Genomic DNA, 17,169 nt, shown 5'->3' with positions numbered 1-17,169 from the left:
TTTCTTTTTTTTTTTTTTTTTTAATTTATATTCAATTTTAAACTTCAGCAAAAGCCTTGTCCTGCAAGTGGATTAATAACCGGCTGGGAACTCTGCTCCTCCCACATGTTCCCGAGGCATGCTGCGTTTATTCCTTTTTTGCTCCATAAGGCATCCTGAAGATTGTTTGGGGTTTTTTTAATATGTATATATATGAAGTAATTTTATCATATGCCTTAGAAGCAATGACCAAGATAAAGTATCCTCACTGCTGCACTTGAGACCAACCCTGCCTAGAAGCTCCTGGGAGCTACATAGACAAAGGGTAGGAAGGGAGATGGGATCTCAGAAGACTTGCCTGAGGTGAAGCAGCCTGTGGCAAGGAGCCCAGACCTCTGGTCTCCATCCATTCCCCCATCATCAAGACTACATGCTTTTCTTCTGTATGTATTTTTAATGCCTTCTAACTTTTCAGCCTGGAGTGGTTTTCTCCCTCTAGCCTGATCTTCTGTGCCTTGTCCCATCATTGAACATATATAGCACAATCCATTACGTACCATAGTGCATCCACTGGAAGAACTGTCTGTCTTCCTGCCCAGGGAGCATACAAATATATTGTGTTAGCCTTCTACAGGGCATTTCAGATGCTATGGCACTGATGCAAACTGCTTGGATATGTATTATCCTCTCAAGATTCTTGGCAGGAAACAAAGCTTTCAGCTCAGTCCCAGACTACGGTAAAATGTGTCTACCAAAATTAGGCATGAGGCATGTGTGAAGAGGTTATGGGCTGGTTTCCCTGATGCATAGTAAACACAGATGCTAGTGTGTAGACCTGAGCTCAGGGATGTGGCTTGGTTCCTCTGGATGACTAATCTTGATCAGAAATGGGAGTTCAGCACCTCTTGCAGTGGGACCTTATCTGAAGCAAGAATGAAAATCAAGGGTAGGTTTGGACCCTGTAACAGAAACCACAGCCTATTCAAATGAGAACGGGTGCTGCCTCTGGCTTTGTCCTGTAACTACTTACACAGCTTCTGAGGGCACTGATATGCTCATTATCTAAGAAATGATGTCCCAAAGGTAAAGGTAGGGTGGCGTGTGTGTGCATACACATGCCTTCTGCGGTGTACACAGGCCCTATTGTGTTCAGATACTGCTCACAGCCGACTGACACACATCGACTCCATTCACCATCTGAGCCTTGGTGATCAGCTGCATTGCCACATGAACCTCTGGTCGGCACCATGTTTGACTTTGACCAAGCACCTTTCCTTCATCTCCCTCCCCAGCAAAGCCTACGAATAAAAACAATTAACTGATAGCATTAACATAATGCGGGATCTGACCTGCAGAAGAGCAGTCAGCAGTGCTCAGTGTTGGTGTCCTGCCCTGCAGGATTAGTTCTGCTAACCGGGCTCAACCCATGCCCTCCCATGCTAGCGTGCTGTGGTCACTGCCTGTCTGAGCACTCGGGACCTCTTGCCTCCTGCCCCTCCCAGGGTTTGAGAGCCCTGTTGCTATTTCTCTGCAGTGTGTTTTTGTCTGGGGTGACAATCTCCTACAGGCGGACAGCTCCCTCTTGTGATAACACCGCTCCCACAGAAGTCACAGTAGCTCCTGAACCCCAAACCATTTCAAGACCTGTTTTGCCCTATCCATCTCTGAACATCTGTAAGTCCCCTGTGTGTCTGCCATAACCATTTCTAGTTGTGTGGGTATCCTTGTTTCACTTTTGCGTGGTGCAAACTACTAGCAGCTATGATGTATGCATCGCTGGAACCACTTGGCGAAGTAGCTGGATGTTTTGATATGAGCTACACTTTTCATCCCCAACTCTCTTGCCTCATCGTTTTCACGCTGATGTTCTCCACAGGCTTCATGGACCGAGTAGCTTTCTTTCCTAACCATACCTTATTTGCTGCAACATATTTCAATACTGGGACTTCCAGTAGTTTCTTCATGAGCATTTTGTCTCAGATTCTGTCTTTCAGTGGGTCTCCAAATGGTCACATTGACTCTCCACCTACATCAATCACAGACTTACATTATCATTTTCCCCCCTCTTCATTTAAAATACTTAAATTCCATACAGAAACAGCTTCATAGCTAGCTTTGATTGCCTGAATTCACTAAATGCCTATTGGAAACATAAAGTGCTTCAGAAACAGTTAATGCCAGAAGCAACGGAGATTTCAGTTTGATTGCCTTTTTTAATGGTGCCTCTGCTTGAAGTTATAGTCACCTTCATATTTGCAGAAAGTTTCCGTTAGATCAGGGTGTTAAATGCTCCATGCTTCTTGCTCATCTGGAGTTTGTTTTATTCCTGGTACCATGCATTATTCAGAAATTGCTCAGAACCAAAGAATGTGCTTTATTTAGTGTCTGAGCTCAAACCAACACTGTTCACCAAGAGCAGCATCGAGCAAGCAGTTTTAATTTTCTTCAAGAGTCTCTGACAGGTACCGTACCTCCCTGCCCTACCTCAGCGGTAAGAGAAATTCTCCTTCATGAAAAGCAGTTGTACTTGCAAAAGAAGGAGCCTTTTTACCACCTTCTCTGGAAACCTTTGAATGGGCTTGGGTCCCTCAGTGGCAAGTGGGATCTGCCGCACTGTCGTATGCTTGTTAATACCCTTGAAACTGCATCAGCTTGCAATTTTACCTCATCACATCAGTGCAATTTAAGATCTCTGAATAAATACACAGTTAATTCAAGTCTTACGTAAATCAAGCACTGGGGATTACTTGAGCAAATAAATGAGAATGAGATTGCAAGTACGGTTGGCCAGGAGTTTTTCTACCAAATCTTTTTCCTTTCTGAAATGGAACTCTGCGGAAACATTGCAGCATCCTCAAAGCTCCTCCTGTGAGCATTATTTGGGGCCTGGGAGGAATCTATGGTCTCTGCCATACTGGGCCCAAGACTTACCAATGAGGATATTCACCTTATTCGGGACAGGGATTGAACACCCTGACTACAGAACTGTTTCTTGCCTGCCTGTGCCCTCCCTCTCACATGTACTCTTCCTTTCTCCCATGTGTTTTCTCTTTCCTTCAAAGCATCTTCCTCTTTTTCTCCTGCAAAACAGACTTCCTCTTCTTTTTCTCCTGCAGAACAGGTAGCCTCTTTTCTGCTCAGCACCACTTCCAGCGTTTAGAAATAGAACAGGCTACAGAGAAATGAAGCAAAAGAGAAGAAATACCTGTTCTCACTTCTGTAGCATGACCTGAGACCTCAAAATGCTTTTCACACTTGAATAGGCTGTCTCAGAAAACTGCTGGATAGTACGTGAGTATTAATACCACCATCCTAAGACTGGCAAAACAAGTCTGCAGTAGCTATGAAGAGCAATTGGCCCAGGATACCAAGGGAGAAAGACCAGGCAACCCAGGGCCTGATGCTCAGTGCGTCTCATTTAGGTGCTGCAAACTGGTAGGGGGAATTAATTGGAACAAGATCCAGAAATAAGATGGAGCCTCAAATACATCATCTTAGGATATTTCACTGCAGCTGGTAATTAGAGTATGATGCAGAATGAGCTAGATTCATCCCTCAATTAATAGAAATTGTACCCAGATTTTCTGAGGCTAAAAGTAGACTCAAGAAACATCTTCCCTTTCTGTACTTAGCACTGAAGCAGCTGTAGCTCAGAGTTTCATGTGGCAAGGGGCTTCACCAGAAACAAAATTACTGACTGGAAGTGCTCTATTTTTCCAATCCGGTGGCTGCAATTTCTGCTTCATATTATTGCGGTACCTTCTAAGCTGTTCAGGGGCCCTTTGTGCCTTGTGTTGCAGAAACCTGGTCCTGGCCTATAGAACAGGCTGTCTGTGCAGATAAGAAGAGTGACACAGGGCAGGGAAGTCAACTGTGCACAGGGAGGGATTCGCTCAGTGGCAGACCAAGGATCCTGCTGTGCCATCCTCCTCCCTCTCCATCACTGGCTCTGCACCCAGCTCTGTTCTTCCCACTGATAGCTGAACCCAGGCCGAGATTTCCCTCTTTTCCCTTTTCTCCTCCCTGCACACTTTCTCTGTGTGGCCTTAATTCCCAAATCTGCAACAGTCCCAGGAGGAAGGAGCCCAGAGTAGCACCAAACCTAGTTTCACATTTATCAGGACCTCACTTTCATTAGGCTGCCCTGGTGATATCCTTATGTACTTCAACTGCTTCACTGCTCTTCAGGTCATTCCCTCCACTAGCAGTCCTTAGTCTGTTTCTGCAGTGAGGCATTTTGGGACTGCCAGACGGAATGTCACAGCATGCCATGACATCACCAAAGCACTCCTTGTGCTTCTCTGCATCAGGAATTCCCCTCATTCTGGTGCCAAAAATTTCTTTGAAACAGCAGTGACAGGTAGCAGTCTTCAGGCTCCACAAGGCTGGGATCAACAAAGGCCGAATTTAGTGTAGACTCAGGGCAAAGAGAGTCTTTCAGATGAAGTTTGGATTCATGATCTCTTCCTGGCTCTGCTATTCAAGTTGCATACTTTAAAGGGGCAAGACTTGAAGGAACTGTAGTGAACATAAAGTCACACAGCCCCACCGGTGCACTCCCAGACTCTGGAGATCTGGAGCTGGCAGGGAATTCAGCTCCTGCTCTGTACCCAGGGCTCCCCCTTGCCTTCCCTCATTTATAGAGGAAAGCCGGTCCCATTCTGGCCCATGGACCCCACTAATTTCACCATCTAGAGCTGTCTCCACATGGGGACATGTGTGGTACCAGCTGCGAAATTTGCCAGCCAAAGCAGCATGGATTATATTCAGCTCTGTCCCTCTCCAAACACCTAGTGTGTCCCAGATGTTTCCCAGAGACCATGAGAAGCTCTGCCTGCCCTTGCTCCCCCTCCAGTCACCAGAGACTTTGTCTAAGTTAGTGTCTGTAAATAAAAATCTGGGTAATTTACAGGCACAATTTCCATATGCAAGGGAGTATGACAGATCAATGGCACCCAGCACACACCATAATCTTGAGACAGTTTTAAAAAGGGGTGTGTTGCCTCCTTGACAGACTTAAACTTTTCCTCTAGATATTAAAAAAAAAAAGCCTCCCTCTGTGAAGAGTTGTGATCTCCTACACCCTGTCAGCAGAACATAGCATCGAGCCATCCACATGGCAGTGGAGCTGTGCTCATTAAAATCTTTTGAAACAATGGCATTGCGTCTGTCATAGACAGCCTCGAAGTACCCATGCTCAGGATGCTTAAAACATTTTCTAAAAGAATAACAGATGCTTAGTGCATATCTCAAGCTAGAAATATATCTAGCTCGTATATCCACCAAGGCTTTTGAAGCAGACTCCTGATTCTCAACCAGCTTCAGACACTAACTGTTGAAAGATCCCCGCCAGATCATTTACTATTCTTGCCTCAGTATCCTTTTTTTTTTGTGAAAATATACTCGTGATCTGTTTACCTCATTGTTGTCAAGTGTAATTAGATTGTACACAGACACCTTTGAAGTTGGTCTGATAAACTTCATAGCCTGTAAGAGGGTTGGCTCAGGGCCTCTGTAAGCAATGTTTGGAAATATTTCTGCTGCTCATTTCCCGGGCTTATGTCAATTTTCTGTCATTAGTTTTATTTTTAAATTGGCATTATCTCAAGTAGTAAAATTTGGATTCAGATCTGAGCAGTGTTGAGCATTGTAGTGCTACACTGGAGCTAATGCTCTGGTACAGGAATATGGCCAGAACATGAAATCCCTGATCTACGTGCAAATTTCCCCTACATGGAGAGGATACAGCTTTGGTGTTTGGGTTTGGTTCCATATATAATTAATAAATTCTGGTGGGGCAGATTGGAGAATACAAACAGCAAGACATGCTCCCTTACACATCTACATGCATTATGTATGGCTTGACTACACTCATTGCTGTTGTTCGTTTGTAGCTAATTACTTGTATTACAGTAATATCAAAAGCCACAAATGAGAATCAGGGCCCGATTGTACTGGAAACCAGATATAAACATAATGAAGAACTGGTCATTAGCACTTCTGTTTCATTTCACTGTATGCTCAGAGACCTCACTCAGCAATTCTCTTCCTACGCAGGAGCTTGTAAAAGTTACCAGCAGGTCTGTGCCTGCAGTGCTGTATAGATCTAGGGTGAGAAGAACCAATTACACCATTTCTCCTGTGCCAACCCTCTGCTCACAAGGTGGCTACCAGCAGCAGTTTAACCCCCACACTGTATTCTGCAGCTCTTGAGCGGATTTCAACATAGCACTTTTCACGCAAACTCTGTAAAATAGCAGCTGTCCTTGTGATTTAGACATACCTGCTACTTCTTTGGAGCCTCATAATGTACCAATCCCAGCATCATTTGTCATTTAAAATCCCGTATTGAGTTCACAGGTGACTCAGTTCTCCAGACCACCGGGTAGTGGTTGCAGCTGTAAAAGATGGATATTTTTCTAAGTTTGAAAACAAGAAAGGCTCCAGCCCCCAGACTCTTTCCTACCCTGGAGATAGAAAGTGTGTTCCTGGAGAACACACTTCTTACAAGTTGTCAAGAAGCAGTGGGAAAAAGGAGGTTTGCAGGAAATGCTACAGTTCCCTGTGGCAGCATCCACACAAAGAGAGAACACAGTCCCTTGGTCACGTGTTGAAAGCCAATAGTCCCTTCCCTCTGCCTTTCCCCACATTGTGCTTCCTGCTAGAATACCCTAATCTGTAACTGATTGTCAAACCGCTGACTTCTATAACAATTTCCCTTTCATTAGCATGAAGATCTAAGAGCTTTCTGAGTGTCTTTCCATAAAAATACATTAACATAAAATGAAATCCAGGAGGCCTGAGCTCTGTACCGTATTTAACTGCCCTACTTCACTAAAAACCTTTCTGTATCTGATGGCAAAAGGGACGTCTCCTGGCCACTGCAGACAGATTTTTAAGAGCTCGGTTTTTGTGTTGCTGAGAAGCAGCATTCAGCACAGCTCTGGCTGGTAGATATGTTCATACCTGAGGAAGGGAAGATCTGAGATGGATAAACAAAAGGCAGCAATGATCTATAATGAAAAAAATCTCCTGTAATGCTTATGACAGACTGCAAATGTGTCAGATAAAACATTTCAGTGGTCTATAATAAGGAGTAGGAGTTTGTGTCCCAAACACAGGACTTGTCTCTTTGCCAAGACAGACAATTGCAAATGAAAAATAATGATAAAATGGGAGGGGGGCAGGAAAGCTGTGGAAAATCAAGGGAATTGTGCTTTTCACAAAACAAAGATATTAGTGAGCCAGGACTTGGCCAGAACTGCAACACACATTAATGTATTTTTCTAGCTTTAGTTCAACTTATAAATCTAATAACTAAAATAGTTTCTTTCCTACTTCCAGTATTGGACATGCTGTTTTCTGCTTGCTGGAATGATCTGTATTTACTGCTAAGTGTTTTGTGCTAGCAGCTGGCATACAAACACCTGAAATATAAATGGGTCCCTGGGAAATGAAAAACATCATCCTTTGGTCTGAGGTTATCAAAAACCTTTTGTCACGTGGACTTTCAATGCATGGATATGCAATGTTGGGATACCTGCCACAGAAGGACCTTTGTAACATTTTCCTAATTTAATTTTTCTCAAAAAAAGCCACAATATCCTTTGGTGCTAGAATCCCTCTGTGACTCCTGTTCTGAAATCTTGGCATGTTGTCACCTGGAAAGAAAGTCACTGTTTTTCTTCTTCCCTCCTCAGCTCTTTTGCAGACACAGGCAAATCCTGACGCTGCTGTCATCTTTCTTCCATCTTCCCTGCTGTGAACTTGCAAGAGGTGAATGAGGATAGATGCCTAGACATTCGCTGTGACTTCTGTTGTTCTCCGCTCTGCAAACACTTGCATCTGGCAGCCTTAGCTGTACTCCTTAAACTCAGGGGAACTCTGGCAGAGAGCGCTAGTGTCAGGCACTGTTCAGCATGTCCCCCATCAGGTGGTGGAATAACAAATCTGTTGAAAAGCATACAACTACACTCAACAAGGTCTTTTCCTTCAAGGTTCTGTAACAACAGAGCAAAAGCAGTTAGCATAAGCAGAAAAAGGAACAGAAATACCCATCAGAAATGGAAAAGTCCCAAAGCAGATATTGTGTAGCCATTACTTAAAGCCTGTTGACCAGAGAGTTTGGAAGAGGAACTTAGCAGCACCCCTAAATACACCAAGTGCATGACAGCACCCCACCACGTTCTGAATGCAAGAATTCCTCAGAAGCATGTTAACTGTGAGACTGGACCTGTAGCAAATGACTGCACAACTAAGACCCAGTTCTCCTTAGAGTTATGTGACAGTATTGATGTCTGTGAGGTGGGAGGGAGGGTACAGAGCAGGGTTCAGGGAGTCCTATTCTGTTAGTGTGACAAGTATTAGGGGAGAAAGAAACAGGCTGTGTACAGCACAGTCTGCTGAGGAGGGGTCTGTAATTGCAATTGAAAGACCAGGCTGCTCAGCTAAAGGAAGTAAACAAGGAATTTATCAGTTATTGCTGCATTACACATGCAGTCATGGTTTCTTGCATGCAAGCGTCCAAGGTATGATCAAACTCCACTATCAATTTACAGTGTTAGTCTATGAAGCTGTAATCCGAAGTAAAGCTCTTTGCACCTCCCTAGAGCTGCCGAGTTTATGCAGGAACAAGGGTCTGCCAGCAGGAACTCCATGCAGGATCAAAACCTTAGCTTTTTTCTGCCTTTCTTGGCTATGTGATGCATTTTCATGGGGTTATGAGGATGGTCTCCTGTGATTTCATGCTGTCCTTTTTCCCAGAAACGAGATCACTGGTCTCTGCTGTCTATTTTTGCTTTTCTTACTCTAATGAGTGTGCATTATAAACAGAGGTGTACAGCATAATAGAACCCCCCCCGGAAGTATTTGTAAATAAAAGGCTTTTAGAAATCTTTTCTAGGGAAGCCCTATAGACATTAATAGGTAGTGAACACTTTTCTATAGGCATTGTTTTTCCACTAGTCTTTACAATTCAATAGCGAATTATATTCCTGCTATCAAATCCCAAAGCATGATTCAGAAAACCATTAGAAAGGATCTAATTCTCTGTAATTTTTTGCAGTAATTAAGATAAAAGCCTTTCAGGGTCTCCTTTATTACAATTCATGGGATTTTTCCACTGGAAAATAAATGAACAGTTTAAATTCTCCTTGGTTACTTAAGCAAAGTAAAGCCAGTAAATTCTGGAGATTTATTCAGATAAAATTTCCTTTCATTTCTGTGGGAAATTTACTGAATTTCAGGAGACAGTGAGGGCCAAGGATTAGGCTCCCTGTTTGTGATTTTTATAACAGAACATCAAACTCCACCTTCTCCTAGAGCCAGACAATTTCAGTGATTTTGCCGCTTCTTCCCTCTGGGCTGGCAGGGAATGTGTGCTTTGTGGAGGCATCGCACACAGCAGCAGGTCCCACTCCATTAACACATGGAGGCTCAGTGTTGCGGTGAACTCAGATCTCTGAGGACCGTGGCATGTCTGGAGAGCTGCAGAGTGCTAATGGAAACAGCGCTAGCGTTTTTCCCATCATGTGCTTGGAAAGCCATCTGAGGACCAACCCTGTGGTTACCTATATCTTGTCCAAGAAGCAGAGGCGATGTTTCTAGAATATTGTGCTGAGCTCCTGTGAAACCCAAATGTTTCTTTGCCCCTTGTCTCCACGTTTGCTGCCTCAGGAGAGGCACTAACGACCCCTGCAGGGAACTCACTGCAGAGCCTTGGGAAGAGGTCACACATATGAGAGAAGAACCACCATCATAAAAGGCATGGTGACGTATCGAAGAGCTTAAAGGCAAAAATCACTCCTGTGCCATGCTTTGTTGGAGCTCCCCTTGTGAGACTGTGACCTATACTTTGGACTACATAAAGCTGAGGGTCAGGCCTCTGTGAAATCCTGACCTTGCTGACAACGATAAGAGCTTTTTCATTGACTTCCCTGGGTTTCTGGTATGAGAGTTTTGTCCATACCCCTATCATAAGCATGCTCCAGGTAGTGTCCTCTCTGCCCATCCTAACAGTTTTTCCTCCAGCCTCCTCCATTCCACCCTTCTCCTCCACCACTCTTTGAGGCTGACAGGGAACTGCCCACAGTAAAACAACAACAATAATAGCTTCTTCTGTGTGGCATTTCTCATTCCCAGGTCTCTTCAGAGCCAAGTGTTTTAATATCACTGGCCTTTTACATGCAGCTTATAGCTAGCTCTTCCTTGCAGAAGCCAGAGCCAAAGCTGAGTACAGAATACAGCACCTTGGATTCAATGGTCTTCACTGGTTCTTGTATCTGTATCTTTCCCTATCTCATTATCTGCCTCCCAGACACAATGTAAAAGGAAGCTATTCCTATTTCCAGGAGCTGTAGATGGCAGACCCCAGCTGATGGTACAAGAAAGTCATTAGGGGTTAGGAGGGCTATGGAAGCCTGCAGAAAATGGCTTATCAAAGCCATTATCAAAGATGTTCATCACCTCTGCTTCCCAGGGGGCTTTCAGAGGTGTTGGATACACTCATCAGTAACAAGACTTCCTGCTGGAATTATTGCATCAATTAGTCACATGAAAAACATCTTCCTGCTCTCTCCACTTCAAACAATATCCTTCCTCTCAGTGCGTGGTGCCCTCTTCATCTTTATTCCAGAGTGATTTATTTCATCTCGTGGCGCATTGCAAAATTTCCTGGCCTAGCATTGATACCAATGACCTATTTTGCCTCCATGTACCAAAGTGTGACTTTGATTACATCACTGTCCCAGCCACTCTAAATCCCAGCCACTTAGCAGCAAACTTAAAGTAGGTCGCAACGAGTTCAGAAACAAATGGCTTACAAAGCTAAATCTTCACTCCAACATGTCAATGCCGGTACTATACAAGCAAGTAAACCATAAATCCTCACAGCACCACTACAGAATGTCATTGTAATACTCCAGAGACCAAAGAAGAACAAAGCACTCTCTGAATTAGCTGTTTCTGCTTTTATTAATTTCAATGGCTTTTGCTTAATGCTTTATGAAATTACCATAACTCATGAATGGTGCTCCTTCTTCATTTGACAGTAGGAAGGTGGGGGAAAGGACATGACTCAAGGATTTTTCGTTTTACTCCAGACTAAATTGTTCCGTGACCTTAGGCAAGCCACCATACTTGTGTGTGCCTGTTTCCCTGCTTGCCAAGCAGAGACATTATTTGCTATGCAGGTGAGTTGAGTGCTGCTGACCCTAATTCATCAAGTCCCTTAACAGTCCGCCTACCTTTGAGCTCTTGTGCAAGTCCTTTCGGGAACCTTGCTGTGGCTGTTGACCACAGTGGACTTTATGATGCTCTGAGCCCCCCTGCTAAACTAGAGGATTCAGAGCATCAGAAAGTCTGCTGTGGCCAACAATCACCACCAGTAATTTCTTCTCTGTGTTCATTTTGATTAGGAGTTTGCACATGGCTACAAAGTCCTCATTTCACAATGAATATTTTTCCATGTTCAGAGTGACAGAAGTCAGACCGCACCAGTGCGTTTTTTTCAGAGTTTCCAGGGGGCTTGTTTTAGCTAGCTGTACAAATATCCATTCAGCTGTAGCCAAACCATCATAAATCATTTTCTGCTATTTTTATGGACAGGTATTTTGTTCCTGTGTGACAGTGGGTCCTCACATTTTCCAGAGCCTTCTGCTCAAAGGTGATGTTTGCCTCAGTGCACAGTGTAAGCATACAAGAGCTCCCACAGTTCTTTTTGGTGACATTTTTGCTGCACACAAGCCTTTCAGCAGCCCATTTACATGAATGAATTTCATCCACAAAAAAAACTAGTTTCAAGATTTTGAGCTGAAAAGCACTGTGTAAGTGCCTAAGGTTATTTTCAATTAACAATATCTAATTCCAAGCACACCATGAATCACATCTTTCTTCTCTTTTTAGAGCCAACATATTAATCCTTTGAAACAAAAATGGCTGCATTTTAATGAGAGTTTAAAAGGGCGAAAGTTCTGCTCTAGTACACTGAGCATAATAGATTATTTTTGTGATGTACATCTTCCATCCACTCACTTTAATTTTCAGAATAATATCTGGAGAGCAGCCTGTTTTATCTCTGGTCTCTCCTCATTCACTCCACTTAGCTTTCAGTGTGTGTATCACAGTTAATTTGAAGTTGATATTTGTTATTCCTTCTGGGCAATATGTTACAATAACACCAAAAAGATTACAGTGTTGTCCTCTCCAAGGTTGGCTTGCACAACATATCTCAGAGAAGTATCCGTTTTAATTGTGTTTTTCCACATTACTTCCTGGCACTAGAACATAAAGAATCCCTTGTTAGATCAAGTCCTCAACCGACGACATGGGGCATTAGCATAGGAAAGCCTTCCACTGCCTGGCGCAGACCCCATGCAGGTCTGCGGTGGGTTGGCCCATGTCTGTCCTCCTTGAGTGGCAGTTCAAGTCATATGATGTGGTTTGGAGGGGAAGGGATAACCTTGTCTACCAGTGAAACACAGTAAGGCAGCAGGCAATGCTAGCCATAAGGATAGGAGAGAAGTTTCAAACTAAGAAGGAAATTTTCTATCTTGTCCATGCAAGACACCTAGCCTGACTCCTTGTCCGTGTGCCTTGCCTGCATATGGTTGTACACACCTCCTCTCCAGCGTGATTTTGTCCCTCTCATAGCCTGGTTCTTTGTTGCTTTAGCCAGTATTCAGGCCAGGAGCATGGAGAAGAATGAGGTGTCTAACAATGCCTCTGTGTGCCCTTTTTCCCCGTTGTGCTCTGCTCTAGAGCTGAGAAGCCCAGGTAGGTGTTTATGTTGCAGATGGGGAGGGGTGGAGGTGCCTATGGAGGAGGTATTTCCAAAGACTTGTTTTGACATACATGGTCAGAGTAGCAGAAATCCACGAGAAACAGGTCCACTGTGCTGTCTGTGTCCTGCACACAGACTAGATGACAGAAAATAAACATGAATAAATGGATATAGAACATCACAAAACTCTCTGGTACAGGAGAATGCACACTGGAGGCTGGGAGCTGTTGCCTGAGAAATAGCAAATAAGTTAATCTGTCAGTCCTAGCTGCTAGCTTCTAGAGATGTAGCTAAGTGCCAAGATTTCAATCCTGATAGACGTCAGCATCCCAACCCACTCACCAGCCTGAATTTCATAAATTTTGGGACCCATGGGACCTTCCTACAACATTCATTCATTCTCCTGCATTGGTTCACTATGTGCAGCTGAGAGGAAATCCAAAGTGGGACAGGAGTCCTGAAAGCGCATCAGGAGTAACTACAGAGCAATGGCTAGCTGATATATTCCAGAAGGCATTCCAGAGCTGAGAAATTGCCTCCTTTCACCTGAGAAAATGATGAGGAAAGATGTCCACAGGACTGCTTCCCAATCTATTTGCCAAGGAGGAATGCTACTGCTTACAAAGGACCTTGGAAGATCCCCATGATTTCATCTCGACCCACTTGTGACTAAAACAATACTATGCATGCATGTTTGATTAAACATGATAGGCTTGCTTGCCTATCTCCATTGTGAAACTAGATGTGCACAATGGCATGTCCTAAATGTGGGCATTATGTTATGTGACCAGATGTCACCAACACATTCCCTCCTTCCACCATGTACTTTTCAAGTGGTTGTACCCTGAAACAAGGGCATGGCAGGGAAACTATCTCAGGACTGTCTTTGTCACAGTGCAGAGATGCTTTTATACAGCTATAACAAAAGCTCTGCTAAAACATCAGCTTCAACATCAGGAAATCCACTGGAACGGGCTTAGATACCTCCGCAACTTAGCTGTAAATTGTACTGTATTTTTATGGTTTGTATGGCATATGTAATGTATGGCAGCTAGACCCTATGTATGCAGGAAATAAAAGGAGTTCCTCATCCACAGAGCTCTGAATTGAAGTAGATGAAGCAGGTGGATGAAACTAGACAGAGGTTGAGCCCAGTGTGATAGCAATTCAGTGCAGATGTTTGCATTTTCCACTGATGTATAGACAGCTACAATCTGACTTCAAATAGCGTCTTGAGCTGGGCAAAACTGGCTTCTTCATTTTGTGGGAAAAGGGAGATTTGAGGAAGCCTGTATAATGTTACTCCAAGGTTTAAAGAGCGAGCCTACCTTTCTGCAGAAAATCAAACTGAATGAACCGGCCATCTCTCAAGTTCCTTTAATTAGTCCGATCAGGGCATGTAAACAACATGCTGCTAGAGGAGGAGATAATGAAGACTTTAAGTATGCAGAAGGAAGACTTTAACAACTGCTCATGGAAGAGTAAAACAGAGACACAGGAACAGTTTGCAAAATGTTATGGATAAAACTACAATAAATCATGCCTTCAGCCAGGCTAGCCCAGGTATATTGTAAACAAAAGTTACCGAGTCATTGACACCCACTGCATTGTGTGTAACAGGTAGGCAGAGATGGGCAGATCCATAATGCAAAGGTGCTATGGAGATGGATAGACGGCTGGCTGACCAACATTTTGGCTGTAATACGCAGTGGCTGATGGCTATGGTACTGTCTGATCTGTGTATCCCTATCTATCTATGCTCTCCTCAGGTAGTTTGACTCCTGACTTCTTGAGCTATCCTGTTCTTCCTTTCTCAGTTCTGCTCAGTTATTGTTAATGGACTGTGACTTTTTAGTTTGCTTTGTTTTAAGTATATTTACTCAATTTCCAGCAGGAAAGCTGTGATAGAAACTTGTGCCTCGCAGCATGTTGAGGAGTAGACACTGATGACTGTGTATTAAAGCCAAAAGGTTGGTCAGCCAGTCAGTTGTCTGTCCACCTCCGTAACACCAGCACGATTTATTGTAAAATTTGGATAGCTGTCACCTGTTCTCCCCATATAGCCTCCTACAATGAAGATGTCAGGGGTCAGTTAAACCTCATTTTCTTGCTGGCAGGTTTCTCTAACTACATCAGCTTGCCTTTTCTAACCAGCCTATGTTGTGTCGGGACATTCCACCGCAGTGTGGCTTCCTCAAGCAGATCTGTGTGAGCCTGCCAGAGTAAAGAAGGTTCAAACTTGTTTATCTGTCTACTTGAGGGTCCTCCACCCCAGAAGGGAAAATAGTCAGCAACTATGCACTCTCCAGTGAAAGCAGAGAGTGAAAAGAGGCCTCCAAATTTAAAATACAATTTTGTGTGTGCAAATCCTTGCAGATGCAAGAAATTGTACCTGCACAGTTACCAAAATTAAGGATGGGACGGAACTGTAGCTGTAATGATGAGGCAGACAATGACAACACAAAAGCACCTGCCAATTTTATTCATACCCAGGAGCCATCAGATGTTCTGTAGTTACACGTGAGGTAAGAGTGTGAGGTAAGTGGACACATCCTCCTTCAACAGGCTTCTGAAATTTTTAGTCCGCTTTGGAATATAGATGAATTTACAGTCCCTTTCATTACAAATTATGCCATAAAATCACATCCTTTCTTCCATTAGATTTGCAGATGTGCACAGTCCTCTCCTGGACTGATTCATGGCAGCATCCCCCTGCTTCTCTGCTGGGTCAGGGCCTCCTGCAATTTCCTTTCTCTGCCACATCCACTTACCCTGGCTGCAATCGCTCCGGAAGCAACTGATGTCACTTGTGTCCAAATCAAGTCAGGACAGGAGAGAAGCAGCAGGAGACAGGAAAGGACAATGCTACCAGTGTTAGTACACTTATTTGTAATGATGGCTGGATTCTCATGGCTCATTTAGACAGAAGCAAATGAAAAATGATTTGCTAATGTCAATTAACCTTATAGGCATAACAGAGAGCTTGCAAGACCTGATCCTGTTATCACTCTGAGAGATTTCAGATGCAGTTTTCACTGAGTTCGATAGAATTTCTCTGGATTTAGCAAGGAAGATCAGTCCTTGCTTTCAGCATGCTGTTTAAAATATACATGAGAATTCCTCTCTCCATTGAGGCAGAACAAAAGCCATTCTCACAGCTCTAGCTGGAGAGGCTTTGGGGCAAAATGCATGTCAGCGTGTTACCTCAACTGACTGATTTCTCTGCTGCACAGATGAGCAAACTAGGAGTCATCAACTTCAGCTTATCACAGGAATCAGAGCACCTGTCCCCTTGCACTCTGTGCTCTGCATGAGATGAAAGAAAAAGCAAGTAGATCAGTCTGCATGAAGCAGAGCAGCTAAGTGTACCACTGAAACAGAGTCTTGCAACACCCCTGGACTGACTTGACCTGACCAGTCCCTGTTGACCCAGATTTGCACCTCTGCCAATTCAGGTAATGAGCATCACTTCAGTGCTCCTACTGTCTCCTAACCAGCATCTCCCCTAAAAACAGAGATGGATGGCTCTTAATAAGTGGGCAGGAGGTTTTATTACTTTAATGGGGTGAAAGAGAAACTGGAAGGAAGACAAGACTTCAAAGCATCACTTCCAGACTGTGTTGCAGCATATCAAGCATTCAGCAGCAATACAGATTCCCACACTCAACCCAGTACTATTGCTGGTTCCATTGACTTGCTGCAATGAACTCCCTTGGTTGTACAAGGGTCTGAGACTTTGCTTAGTGGTCCATCTGTGAATATACAGTTTCATTCTTTAGCCATTTTCTCCTTCATAAAGCCAGATCAGTTCCCTATTCTGGTTCTTAGCACAGGCCTCAGAAACAGTTACACTGATAAAACCAAGTGGTTAGGTGGGGTGAGATGTAGGTAGATGAGATGTAGATGAGAATTCCCTAAATCATTGCCTTTGCCACATCTTCTTCGAATGAAGCATTCTACAAGCGGCTGGCAGAAGTCTCACAATCGCTAGCCCTTGTTCTCGTGGGGGACTTCAACTTCCTGGACATCTGCTGGAAATACAACACGGCAGAGAGGAAACAGTCTAGGAGGTCCCTGGAGTGTGTGGAAGACAACTTCCTGACACAGCTGGTAAGTGAGCCTACCAGGGGAGGTGCCTCGCTCGACCTGGTGTTTACAAACAGAGAAGGACTGGTGGGAGATGTGGTGGTCGGAGGCCGTCTTGGGCTTAGTGACCATGAAATGATAGAATTCTCGATTCTCGGTGAAGTAAGGAGGGGGGCCAGCAAAACTGCAACCATGGACTTCCGTAGGGCAGACTTTGGCCTGTTCAGGACGCTGGTTGAGAGAGTCCCTTGGGAGACAGTCCTGAAGGGCAAAGGGGACCAGGAAGGCTGGACGATCTTCTAGAACGAAGTCTTAAAGGCACAGGA

Source organism: Aptenodytes forsteri, unplaced genomic scaffold, assembly GCF_000699145.1.
Source record: "Aptenodytes forsteri isolate BGI_AS27 unplaced genomic scaffold, ASM69914v1 Scaffold404, whole genome shotgun sequence".
Lineage (NCBI taxonomy): Eukaryota > Metazoa > Chordata > Aves > Sphenisciformes > Spheniscidae > Aptenodytes > Aptenodytes forsteri.
The sequence above is the reverse complement of the archived record's forward strand: the minus strand, read 5'-3'. Positions refer to the sequence as shown.